Source organism: Zalophus californianus, chromosome 2, assembly GCF_009762305.2.
Source record: "Zalophus californianus isolate mZalCal1 chromosome 2, mZalCal1.pri.v2, whole genome shotgun sequence".
NCBI classification, from domain to species: Eukaryota; Metazoa; Chordata; class Mammalia; order Carnivora; family Otariidae; genus Zalophus; species Zalophus californianus.
The window spans coordinates 158763163-158776118 of record NC_045596.1 but is presented as its reverse complement, the minus strand read 5'-3'; the positions used below and the strand labels follow the sequence as shown (position 1 = coordinate 158776118).

The window sequence follows — 12956 nt, the reverse complement described above, 5'->3', positions numbered from 1 at the left end:
GGTTTGAACAGGCAGAGAACAGAGAATTTTTAGGGTAAGGAAACTATTCTGTATGATATTGTAATGGTGGATATATGTCCTATATTTGTCCAAACCTGTAGGGTGTGAAACACTAAGCATCAACCCTGATGTAAACTATGGACTTTGAGTGATTATGATGTGTCAGAGTGGGTTCATCAGTTGTGACACATGTACCATTTCTGGTGGGAGATGTTGGTAGTGGGGGAAGCTCTGTGTAATGGGAAATCTCTACTTCCCACTCAGTTTTGCTGTGAACCTAAAATTACTCTAAAATATAAAATACGTTTTTAAGTGAGTAAACTAGGGAGACCTCTGGCAACATGGCAGACTAAACTGACCATACTGACAAATGTTGGCCAAAATAGAAAAAAAAAACAACAATGTTTTGTTGTTGTTGGGTAGCTGAATTTGGGGGAATGGAACGAGAGAAGGGAGAGAAGGAAGAAGGAAAGAAAATAGCGAGGTACAAGCCAGAGTGGTAATAATTGACGCCAACACAGCTCCCAGGATTATGGACTAAAGGGCAAGGGCAGGAGCACTGAGGATTCTCGTTCCAGTTAAGGATAGAAGATGCCTATGAGGTGCTGGACCACAGGAGTAAAGTCTCCCAGATGAAGAGAGCTGGAGCCTGAAAGAGACCCTGTCAACCATCCTGGGGCGGCAACAAGGAGCTTGGGGGTAAAAAGGCATTCATGAAAAATCCCAAAGCCTGGGCCACATGCAGGTAAACATAGTCTGAATTTATATTACTAGCATGTGGAAGGACCACAAGCTGAAACATTACCATGAAGATTGGCTCAGATTGGCTCAGACTGGTGAGAGAAACAAGTGCAGTCAATTGGACTGCAGCATGGAGAGGTATAAATGGAAACCGTGCAAGAAAAGAGATAGGAGAGAATGAGAAGCTCCAATATTTGTCTAAGAGGAGCTCCTGCAAGTTAAAGGAGAAAGAATGAGTGGCAAAATATGAAAGATATAAAGACGGAATTTTCCAGAATTGGAGACAAATACCAATCCTCTATCTGAAGAACCTGAGGCTAAAGAAAAGCACGTCCACTTCTAAATATACTGTAGTAAAACTATAGAATCCCAAAGACAGAATCTTAGCAATGGTTAGAGGTGAAAGATTGCTGACAAAGGTCATCAAACTAGCAGCTCACTTGTCATCAGCCACAACAGGTGCCTAATACAAAGGAATAATAACTTAAAAATGCACCATCAACTTGGAATTCTTTTTTTTTTAAAGATTTTATTTATTTATTTGAGAGAGAATGAGAGACAGCACAAGAGGGAAGAGGGTCAGAGGGAGAAGCAGTCTCCCTGCTGAGCAGGGAGCCCGATACGGGACTCGATCCAGGGACTCCAGGATCATGACCTGAGCCGAAGGCAGTCGCTTAACCAACTGAGCCACCCAGGTGCCCAACTTGGAATTCTCTTGCCAGGTAAACATTCATTTGAAGGCAAGGACAAAAATAATGGTATTTTCTAATAAAGATCAGAGCAAAAATTAATGAAAGAATAGAAAAACAAGTTAGTTATTTAAAAAGATTAACAAAATGGGCAAACCTTTAGCTAGATTGGCCAAAGGGAAAAAAAAAAGACTCAAAAGTACAAAAATCGGGAATGAAATAAGGGATTACTGACCTGACAGAAATAAAAAGGATTGTAAAGGGAATACTATGAACAGTTAGAATTAGAGACAAATATCAATCCTCTATATGCCAAGAAATTAAGTTATCTTAGATGAAATGGGCAAATTCCTATGTTTGCTACTTAAATGTTATTTTTACCAATTGTCTTTTTTGTCTGCCAAAACCATTAGATGGGGCACCTGGGTGGCTCAGCCTTAAGCACCTGCCTTCAGCTCAGGTCATGATCCCAGGGTCCTGGGATTTCATCCAGCATCCAGTTCCCTGCTCAGCAGGGAGCCTGCTTCTTTCTCTGCCTCTGCCGCTCCCCCTGCTTGTGCTCTCTCTCTCTCTCTCTCTCTCTGTCAAATAAGTAAAATTAAAAAAAAAAAATTAGATAACAGAAGTGACTGAAGCTAAAGGCATTCTAAATCTTTTTATTATGTTATGTTAATCACCATACATCACATCATTAGTTTTTGATGTAGCGTTCCATGATTCATTGTTTGCGTATAACACCCAGTGCTCCATGCAGTACGTGCCCTCTTTAATACCCATCACCAGGCTAACCCATCCCCGCACCCCCCCAAGGCATTCTAAATCTTTTGGCTAACAGAGTGTGAGGTTCTGGTCCTCTGATATGATTTTGGGGAAACAAGAGCCTTCACGTTCCCTCTGACCCTCTTAAATTCATTAAACCATGCCAAAACGTGGAAAACTCATTTTTCCCCTTGAAAGTGTCTTAGAAACCTGGTCATTGATTTCTCTCTTCAGTCTTTCAACTGCCCTGTAGGCTGCAAATCAAAAAGAGGATCTTTGCCCCACCTGCTGATCAAGTTGCCTACCTTGTGAACACAAACCACAGAAGGGTGTTTGATTTTCTGAGTCCCCAGTCCCACCCTCTACACACTCAGGGCTGGGGTCTCATTTCTCTGACTTCTTTCCCAAGCCTGTTCCATTCACTTCAGCTATGGGTAATCTGCATATCTTTTGGCTGGTAGCTGTGGTAACTTGTCAGAAGGGAAATAGTCATGAAAATGCTTGGTGTTTGTGCTTAGTTCCCTTAAATATCGTCCAACAAACTTTTAGTGAGCTGGCCTATTCATTTATCCAAGAAATACTGAGAATCTATTACATGCAAGATGTTATGTTAGGAGACGCCAGTATATACAGAAATCTTTGGTAATCAAGACAGTATAAGGTCTAATGAGGTTTAGAGATAAAAATGAAGTAATTTTTTTTTTAAGATTTTTAAAATTTGACAGAGCACAAGCAGGGGAAGTGGCAGGCAGAGGGAGACGGAGAAGCAGGATTCCCGCCGCCGAGCAGGGAGCCCGATGGGGGCTCGGGTCTGAGCTGAAGGCTGAGCCACCCAGGCACCCCAAAATGAAATAATTTTTAAGGGGAAAATGCAAGTACCATAAACCATATAAAATGTTTTAATTCAGGACCCAATAATGGGTCCTGAAATCAATTTAGTGGGCTTGTTACCACTTTTTAAAAGATTGAAGTAGAGGGGCACCTTGTTGGTGCAGTCGTTAAGTATCTGCTTAAGCGTCTGCCTTCGGCTCAGGTCATGATCCCAGGACCCTAGGATCGAGTCCTCATCGGGCTCCCTGCTCAGAAGGAAACCTGCTTCTCCCTCTCCCACTCCCCCTGCTTGTGTTCCTGCTCTCGCTGTGTCTCTCTCTGTCAAATAAATAAAATCTTAAAAAAAAGATTGAAGTAGAATATAAAATAATCAGTACATTGCATATACTAATGAAGTTTTTTAAAACTTGTTTGATGTTATTTATGCGGGACTTTTTATTTATACTGGAGTGTAAAATGCATTTTAATGTGGGTTACAGTCAAAGTTTGAAAGGGTAGATCAAATATGCTACAGAAGAATCAAGAAGCTTTCTGAAGGGAAGTGGCTTCGAAGAATTAGAATTTTAACAAGTGGAAATAGGGCTAATAGGAAGAAGGGCATATTATGTAAAAAGAAATAAAGAATTGGGGGCCTAAGCATGGCACTAGGCATAAAAAAATTGAGTACTACTCAGCAACAAGGAGAGACTTAGGGTTCAGCTACAGAATTTTGTGTGGGGGTGGATATGGGGAGTTAAAACCTTTTGATTTTCAGCTGTGTTAATAATTAATTGTATTCCCCTAATGGATTACTGATAGCTTATCAGTTTTGGTGGACTTTGGCAACTCTACCCTTCATCTGGTTGCAAACAAGTGAAATGCTGCCATAGGCCCTGTGGTGGGATGTCTTGTCCTGCCTGCCCTCCTGTCTCTCTGAAAGGAGCCTGTTCCCCTGTGTGTAGTACTGACACCTTGCCTGAAAAAGTCATGGGATTGTTTTTGGACCTCAGGTTTAAGAAATTAACACCCTTGTGTAATATGCCTTTATGGGCTTAATACTTTTCAGAGCAGTATGTGTTAGAAGCATGCTTGTTTTGTTTAATCTCTGGGTGAGTTTCTCATTCCTTTCCCAGTACTTTAAGGAAAGGAAGGAGTGGTATAGACTGGACCATTTCTGACAGTCCATTGGAGATGGGATTGAGTCCCAGTGGATGACATAATGTCTGAAAAATACTCCCGAGCTTAACCAAGAAAGACAAATATAAAGGGTTATTACAAAGATGAAGGGGCTCTGAGGGGAATTCTGTAAGATACCATTACTTTGAAATCACTTGGAAAATGAGAGAAATATCACCCCACCCTTTACCCAACTGGAGCACTGTAATTGCAGTATGAGGATAATTGAACTTTAGAAAAACCCAGGGCCCAGCTAGTCTCTTCAAGAGTGGCATAAACACTCTGGCCTGCTCTGGCTTTGTTTCAATTCTTTCTTTTCCCCTCGCTACCCAGTACTTTGGAACAAGCTGCCATTGAGCCCCGGATTCTTCCTGCTGCGTGCTCCAGGGATTGTCTGCTTTCCTTTTATCTTTAGCACTGCCAGCATGAGGCTTCCTCTCTCCAGAATTCTGCAGAGTGGGCTATGGGCTATGGTCCCCCTTCCCTGGGCAAATTCACAAACACCCTAAGTGCCAGTGAGGCATCAGTCATTGGGGTAAAACTGGGACATGGGTAATAACTGGCTACAGTTCTGCTACAAGACCTTTCCTTTGGGTCCCCTAGACCCAGGTGGCAGCTGGTTTAGCTGTAGAGGAAATAATCGCGATGTCCAGCAGAATAGAACAATGGGAATTTAATGGGTGGCTTATTTTCTCAAGAAATTTGCATTTCCGAGGCCTGATATCCATCTCAATAGGACTATCCCACACCGGAAGAGATTCCTAGGACACGCCTCACCCCAAAATTAACATTCTCCCTGTTTGGGATTAAGAAATGTAGCTCCCTTAGAGAGCCTGATTATTTGGGGCGGGGGGGGGGTGAGATACGACATATAGTTTGAGTATAGCATGGTTTATTTGGAACTCCAACAGGGTATTTTTGTTTTTTTAATTTTTGTTCTTTTGGCGGGGTGAAAGGTGTAGAAGAAACATCGTCTATGGGTGCGTCCCCTCCTAGGGTACATTTCAGAATTGAGCTGGGGGTGAGAAAGTTTTTACAGCAATCAAAAGTGTTAAAATATATACATACATATCGGGTGAGTAGCAGTCTTAACTGCTACGGGATGGAGGCCAGGTGTTAAAAAAGGTCTTTACGGCTCAGGTCATGATCCCAGGGTCCTGGGATCGAGCCCCACATCGGGCTCCCTGCTCAGTGGGGAGCCTGCTTCTCCCTCTCCCACTCCCCTGCTTGTGTTCCCTTTCTCGCTGTGTCTCTCCCTGTAAAATAAATAAATAAAATCTTTAAAAAAAAAAAAAAGGTCTTTACGGGAGTTTCCAGGGTAAGGAGGAGTCTATGCGGCCTCAGTGAATGAAGAATGGAATTCGCGGAAGGGCTAGAAGACGAAGCTGGTCGGGCTGGGATCCCGGCGAGCTACTAGGTCTCAGCCTGGGGCGGCAAGGCGCCAGCGCTGGGCCCGGGCCTAGCTGGCGGCCGGCCGGCTGACAGCTCGCGCACGTCGCTTTACCGCCGCGGGGTTCCCACGTGGCAGGCCCTGGGGAGAGCAGGGTGGGGCGAGGGCGAGGGCGGGGGCGGGGCCAAGGGCCGGGGGTGGGCCCTGCCGCTGACGCGCTGGCTTATAGCGGGGCATGCGCAACGGTGGCGGGGACGGACGCAGGCTGTGGGGCTAGGGCACGCGGGCTCCCTCCGCGGACACACCGACTGAGGTACCGCTGCCGCCACCGCCGCGGGCCGCCCGAGGGCCTGGCTTGTGAGGTTGCGCGGAGCCCGAGTGGCGTCCGCCCGAGCTTCAGGTGAGGGCGGAGGGCGTACGTGCGTGCGGGACCGCGCAGTGCTGAGGAGTGGGGCATCGCGCGGAGAAGCGGCGCGCCTCCAAGTGTCGGGGTCACCGGGTGGGGGTGGGGGCGGGGGCCCGGCGGCGCGGAGGACCGGGAGCTCGGCTCCGGATTCCGAAGCCTCGGGCTAGACCAGGGAGGCGCCCCGATGGACCCGCACATGGACCCGGACGCTGGATGGAGGGGACACCTGGCCGCCGTGCCACGATGGGGCTTACTTGGTGGAGAGGGAAGGGATTCGCAGCCGCTCTCCTTTCGGCTGGAGATCGAGGGATGTGGGAGCCAGAGAAGAGTGTCCCTAACGTAGATAGCCGCACTAAAAGCCCGAAAGGCTTTCTGGAGCCCATAGATAACGAGGACCGAAAAAGCAGAGAGTAGATGGGCAAATCTGGTGGGCAGCTCTTGGGGCAGCTCCGATGGGACACTGGTCCCCGGACTTTGCTTTCCGGGAACTGTCCCCCAGCCCATCCCACCCCGGACGTAATCGCCAACCAGCAGAAGGAAAATAACCCAAATCTTCCAGATGACTAGTAGCAAGAGCTGGAGAATGGCAAAGGAGGGACTATGCTAAACCCTGACCTGGCTTACCCCTTGGGCATGGTTTTTTAGCTATTTTTGGTCCTACCGACCAAGTTGGGCGATCTGGCTCAGGCTGCCCTCTCTTGGTGGGTTAGGGCAATGGGACAAAATAGCCATCCAAGCCGTTTCACCATGTGATTCTGAGATTCAATTAAACCCAAGAAAATTTTCTCAGCTCGGAGTTGTCGCTTCAGCTGTGAGGATCTAGTGTCTGCCAGGGTCTGGGTGTCCAATAGGACCGTGTGGGCATGACTTGATGAGGGCAGAATGCTTACCTGGGGCGTAAGGAGCGGTGGGGGCAGGAGCCACTTTGAACGTGACTTTGCTTCCTTGAGCCACCCTGAATTTGGTTTTGACTTTAGAATCACTCTTCCCTAGGAACCACAGGCACACGTGGGTAGGCTGCTGGGAAGTGGTGGTGATAACATGTACTGGGGACTGGCCTGGTTATCCTGGTCCCTGTCCCAGCTCTGCTCTTAACTTGCCCTGTGACCTTGGGAAGGGGTCAGTGCTAAGGTCAGAATAGATCTCTTATCTACAGCATCTGTGATTAATCCTTAACTCTTAAAACAAGAGCCATAAAAACTGAGAGGAACTTGATGATGAAGCAAGAGAAAGAGTGTCCAGAATTGTGATTTTTAGAAGCTGTAATTAAAAACTACCTATTCCATTTCTTGTTGGAAGCCCAGAGGTGGGCTTTTCGTAAATTGTGTGGTAGCCAGGAGATAGACTCGTGGTAGTCTTTCTGCTTTTGGTTTGCAGATATGATTAAAGGGCATCAAACAGAATTAATGGCCTTGTCATTTAGGCAAGAAGAATAAGAACTGTAGGCTCAATGATTCTCCTAGTAGTCCTCATCTCTCCAGTACATCAATACACAGGGCCCGGTCTGTGTTCAGCTCTGCAGTGTCCACTGCCAGGTGCAAAGAGGGGATGAGGCCTGGCTCCTGCAGACTCTTGATGAGGAGAGAACATCCAGACAGGAAGAATAAGGTAGCAATTCAAGAGAGGCCATGCTGTTGTGTTCAGTTCAGTTCAGAAAAGACAGCACTCTACTAGAGATGGTGTAATGTGGTGGGAGATTGTGGACTTTTGAGCCAGATCAATCTGTCCAAATCCTGGCCCCATTACTTTCTAGCAGGGCGGTTTCCTAATCTCTGTGGGTCTGTTCTCCGTGCCGTGAAGCATGTTGTGATTGTTCCTGGAACATGGTAGAGGTCTGTTTCCTAATCTCTGTGGGTCTGTTCTCCGTGCCGTGAAGCACGTTGTGATTGTTCCTGGAACATGGTAGAGGTCTCATCATCATCATCATCATCATCATCTCTGTGGGATGGGGTGTATTATTTAGGGGTCCTAGAAACTGATACGTAGGTTGGGTTGTAGGAGTGGTATGAGTGCAGACTTAGGGTTGATTCATCTCCTCTTTGGGAACATGGATACAATTTCCCTGCCTCTCTGAGTAGGCTGCTTTTCTGTGCCCTGCCAGGGATTGTCCCCCAGAATCACTGGGCATAGGGAAAAGAGGGGTTCCCCTCCTTTAGTTTTGGGAGCTATTCTGATTTCAGGTAATAGAAGTACTCCTTTTCTGGATTGATAATAGGCTGGAAGGCCTAACGTTGGGGTGGGGGCGCTGCGGGTATGTAGCAGTCACTGCACTGGTTCTATTTTCAAACCCTTCCCACAGTCTTCCTTTTTCCTTACCTGCTCGTATCCCACTCTATTCCAGGAGGAACCTGAATCCATGTCCAGTATTCACAGGATCTTGGGATCTAAGTAGTAGTGCTGTGAATAGATTGTATATGTCTGAGAATTGGGACCCCTTCTCCCCACTGTGCTAAAATAATTCAACCTGTTTGCATGAAAAAAGTAATGCTTAGGCATTTTGCAGAACTACAGACAACAGGATGTTGAACTGCGGGGATCTGGGGAATCTTTCAGTCTAGGCTCTTTGTTTTACAACTAAAGAAACTAGATCTGGAGAGGTTAGTTGGTCACATTAACCAAGTCACATTGCTTGCTAGTGACCGAGAGGCTCAATGGCAAAGACCAAAGAAATGTTCTCTTTTTATTCCTAAGTGTGATGATGAAATTGCTAATTCTAGTCCTTTCCTTGAAAACATGAAAAGGAAGGAGCCAGATATCCCCTGTGCTTATTTAGGGGGAAAGAAGTTTCTTCTGCAGGAGTCTTCTACTTCTCTTTTCCAGAATGCCTTGAGACATGTGAGGGTAGGGAGTGGATGTGGAAAGGTCTTGCTGCTGGGGCCCCAGCCAGGACTCACTAGATGTCTACAGTGGGACTTTTATGATCTCGAGGCTGGCAGGTTGGCAGAATGCCAGCAGATAAGGAGTTCAGAGTCTGCTGCCAGCCAGGGGCCTCATGCCCTCGCAGGGAGCCAGCAGGGCAGGCTTGCCACAAGGTCTCTGAGACCCAACTACTTTGTCCCCACCCTTACTGTGGTCATTGAGCCTCCCAGAGGCAGAATACCCGGTGGGCCCTCTGGGACCCCCACAAAGGCAGGAGGGAGAGTAGCCACAGAATCAGCCTGGACAGAGCCTGGCATGCCCAGCTGTGGGAAACCGTATTCCCTGCCTTGGAAACTCAAGATCTAACTGTGTTCTCATGCCTCCTAACCACCTTCCTCCAGCATCTGGCCCAGGAGAGTGTTGGGGTTTGATGGAATGAAAAGGTGACCGTCCTGAATTTGTTACCGTTGGATCCATAGGGGCTCTTAGGCCAGGCACTCGGTGTTAGTGGTTAATAAAAAGTCAGCTTAAAGTAGGGAGTTTTAAAACAATACATGTTTTTTTTTGTTTGTTTTAAAGATTTTATTTATTTATTTGAGAGAGAGAATGAGAGAGAGAGAGAGCATGAGAGGGGGGAGGGTCCGAGGGAGAAGCAGACTCACTGCTGAGCAGGGAGCCCGATGCGGGACTCGATCCCGGGACTCCAGGATCATGACCTGAGCCGAAGGCAGTTGCTTAACCAACTGAGCCACCCAGGCGCCCTAAAACAATCCATGTTTTAAACAATTCATTTTACTTTAAAAACATATGCATGTATTTTTTTACTCACCAAAACTATGATTTAGGGTTGAGGCTTTTTCTTTGGGTTTCTGGGTACTCAAATTAAACTTGCAAATTGTGTATAAAAATCATACCTATACATACCACCTGCAGTTTTCACATTGTATTATTTTTTTAAAGATTGTATTTATTTATTTGAGAGACAGAGCACGTGGGTGCGCGGGCAGGGGTGAGGGAGAAGCAGGCTCCCTGCTCAGCAGGGAGCCAGCCCCGCATGGGGCTCGATCCCAGGACCCTGAGATCATGACCTGAGCCAAAGGCAGATGCTTAACCAACTGAGCCACCCAGGTGCCCCCTTTTATTAAATTTTTTTCACTAGGCTCTATTCACATAGTTGAAAAATCAAAAGGTTAAAAAAAACAATGTATACATTCACACCCGCACTTGGTATTCAGTGAAACATCTTACCCCTGGCCCTCTTTTTTACAGATGGTTCAAGTTAGCACTTTAGACGTGTTGTTTAGCCCCTTGCTCTTTTCACCTAGCAGCTGTACTGGATCTTTCCATATGGGTACAGAGAACATTTAGGTCATTCTTTTATTGTAGCCACACAGTATTCAGGATATGGAAGTACAGTGATATTTTAACCAATGTACGTAAGTCATCTCTCTCTGTCCCCGAACTTGGGTTGCTTCCATTATTTTGTTTATTCTGTTATTACATACAATGCTGCAATGAATAACTTTGTACAAATGGTATTTCCTATGTGTTTAATTATGACTCTAGAAGAAATTCTCCGAAGTGGGATTGCTGGGTAAAAGGACATATACATCTGTTCATTAGTTTTTCTTAAAGAATTTAAAAGACTATTTAAAAGAATTTAAAGCCTATCAGTCCACATGTAGAATCCTTTTTTTTTTTTAAAGATTTTATTTATTTGAGAGAGAGAGCACAAGCAGGGGGAGTGGCAAGGAGAGGGAGAAGCAGGCTCCCTGCTGAGCAGGGAGCCCAGTGCGGGGCTGGATCCCAGGACCCTGATATCATGACCTGAGCTGAAATCAGATGCTTAACCAACTGAGCCATCCAGGAGCCTCTTTTCCCCCTCATTTGTAACATGTCTTTCTGGATGAGCGGTTCTCAGACTTTTTGATCCTAGGAAGCTTTAATATTGTCTTTTTTTATTTTAAGATTTTATTTATTTATTTGATAGAGCACAAACAGTGGGAGCAGCAGGGGGAGAGGGAGAAGCAGGCTCACCGAGCAGGGAGCCATGACCTGAGCCGAAGGCAGACACTTAACGACTGAGCCACCCAGGCACCCCTAATATTGTCTTTTGTTTATGAGCCAAATCTTTTGATATTTGCTGTGTTAAAAATTAAAACAGATTTGGGGGCACCTGGGTGGCTCAGTCAATTAAGCATCCGATTCTTGATTTCAGCTAGGGTCTTGATCTCAGGATTTTGAGATCGAGCCCCATGTTGGGCTCCAAGCTGGATGTGGAGCCTGCTTGAGATTCTCTCTCCCTCTCCCCCTACCGTCCCTCCCCCCAAAATTAAAACATATTTAAAAATAATAAATATGAGATCATTACATGTTAACATAAAAAGCATATATATTTATATTAAGATTTTATTTATTTGACGGAGAGAGAGACAGCGAGAGGGAACACAAGCAGGGTGAGTGGGAGAGGGAGAAGCAGACTCCCTGCAGAGCAGGGAGCCCAACACGGGGCTCGATCCCAGGACCCTGCGATCGTGACCTGAGCTGAAAGCAGATGCCCAACAACTGAGCCACACAGGTGCCCCTAAAAAGCATATTTTTATGAAAATACCTGTTTTCTAAGATTAAAAAAAAGCAGAGAACAGGATGGCATTGCTTTTACATCTTTGTAGATCTACAGGATTTCAAAATAATGATTTATTAGATGATGAGCTAGCAGAGATTGTAATAGGTATAATGTAAGTTTGCTGGTAAAGACTCAGTTGGAGTCTTTTTTTTAAGATTTTATTTATTTGAGAGAGAACAAGTGGGGGAGCAGCAGAGGGAGAGGGAGAAGCAGGCTCCCCACTGAGCAGGGAGCCCGATGTGGGACTTGGGATCATGACCTGGGCTGAAGGCAGGTGCTCGATCCACTGAACCACCCAGGCGCCCTCAGTTGAAGTCTTTTTTTTTTTTTTAAGATTTTATTTATTTATTCATGAGAGACGGAGAGAGAGAGAGAGAAGCAGAGGGAGAAGCAGGCTCCCAAGGAGCAGGGAACCCGATGCGGGACTCGAGGGGATCATGACCTGAGCCGAAGGCAGATGCTTAACCATCTGAGCCACCCAGGCGCCCCCTCAGTTGAAGTCTTGAGAACAAACTGAGTTAACCTTCGAACACACATATTTATACCCTAAACTTCTACCTTAGAAATCTTTACAAAGCTCAAGACTACTGTATTCACCACACTTCATGTAGCCTCTGAAAAATGAGAGTGAAAAGGCTTTTAACATCTTAATATTATAATGAAAATAGTTTTTACCTGATAGACCTCCTAAAACAGTCTCAGTGACCCCAGGTGTCCTCTAAGACCAGAATTTCAGAATTGCTGTTCTAGAGCACTTAATTTTCATAGAAACCAAGCCTTTTTCTTTCTGCACCTGCATTTTAGTTACTCTTTAATTAAATTATAACCACAAAAACAAATAGAACTAGTATAAAGAGGTCTGGGCATAGGCACAGCAGACTTGCTAAATGTGACCTCTGCTGGTGACAGCAGAGAGGTGATTTGCTGGAGGATGTACTGAGGTGGGGACCAAGCCAGTGGAGCTCAGCTGAGAGCTTCTGCCCCGTAAAGACAGGCAAACCTGGTCACTGGGCTGAAGATGCTTGCAAAATCTGTGCGGAGATGCACTGAGGACATGTGGAAGGTTACGCGCTATCTTGTGGGTTTGCTAAGCGGCAGTTGAGTGAAGCAGGTGAGATACTTAAGCAGGCTGGAAGAAGATGAAGTGCTTAGGCAGGAGTGGTCTGGGAAGGCTTCCTGGAGGTGGAATTAAGCCAAATTTTGAAAGCTATGAAGAAAGGAAAGTGGGAAGAGGAGTCCTGGTGAGGAAGCACAAGGATGGATGATCCTGGGGCAGGGATGATCAGCATAGGCTAGAGGCTGATAGCTGATAGAGGGAAGGGCAGGTGACAGGTATGCCTGGAAATTTAGGTTGGACCCAGAGGTTTTGAAGGGCTCTGGGTCCTAAGGTACTGATACTCTGAGAACCCTTAGCTGTTTCCATGTCAAAGACTTAACTGTTCTGTTTCAGCAGCCCTCTGTCTTGGGGTCCAGCTTGCTCTTATCTAGAACTCTGTGGCC

At 46.0% G+C, this 12956-nt stretch overlaps 1 protein-coding gene across 2 annotated transcripts in view; it reads left to right on the top strand.

Moving 5' to 3' along the window:
• The first annotated feature begins 5809 nt into the window (after positions 1-5809).
• Positions 5810-12956, top strand: part of SLC39A14 (solute carrier family 39 member 14) — a 44599-nt gene continuing 37452 nt past the window's right edge. For both annotated transcript variants that reach the window (XM_027597469.2, XM_027597471.2), the window contains exon 1: positions 5810-5965. The gene's annotated coding sequence lies outside the window, so the exon portion shown is untranslated. The remainder of the gene's footprint in view (positions 5966-12956) is intronic.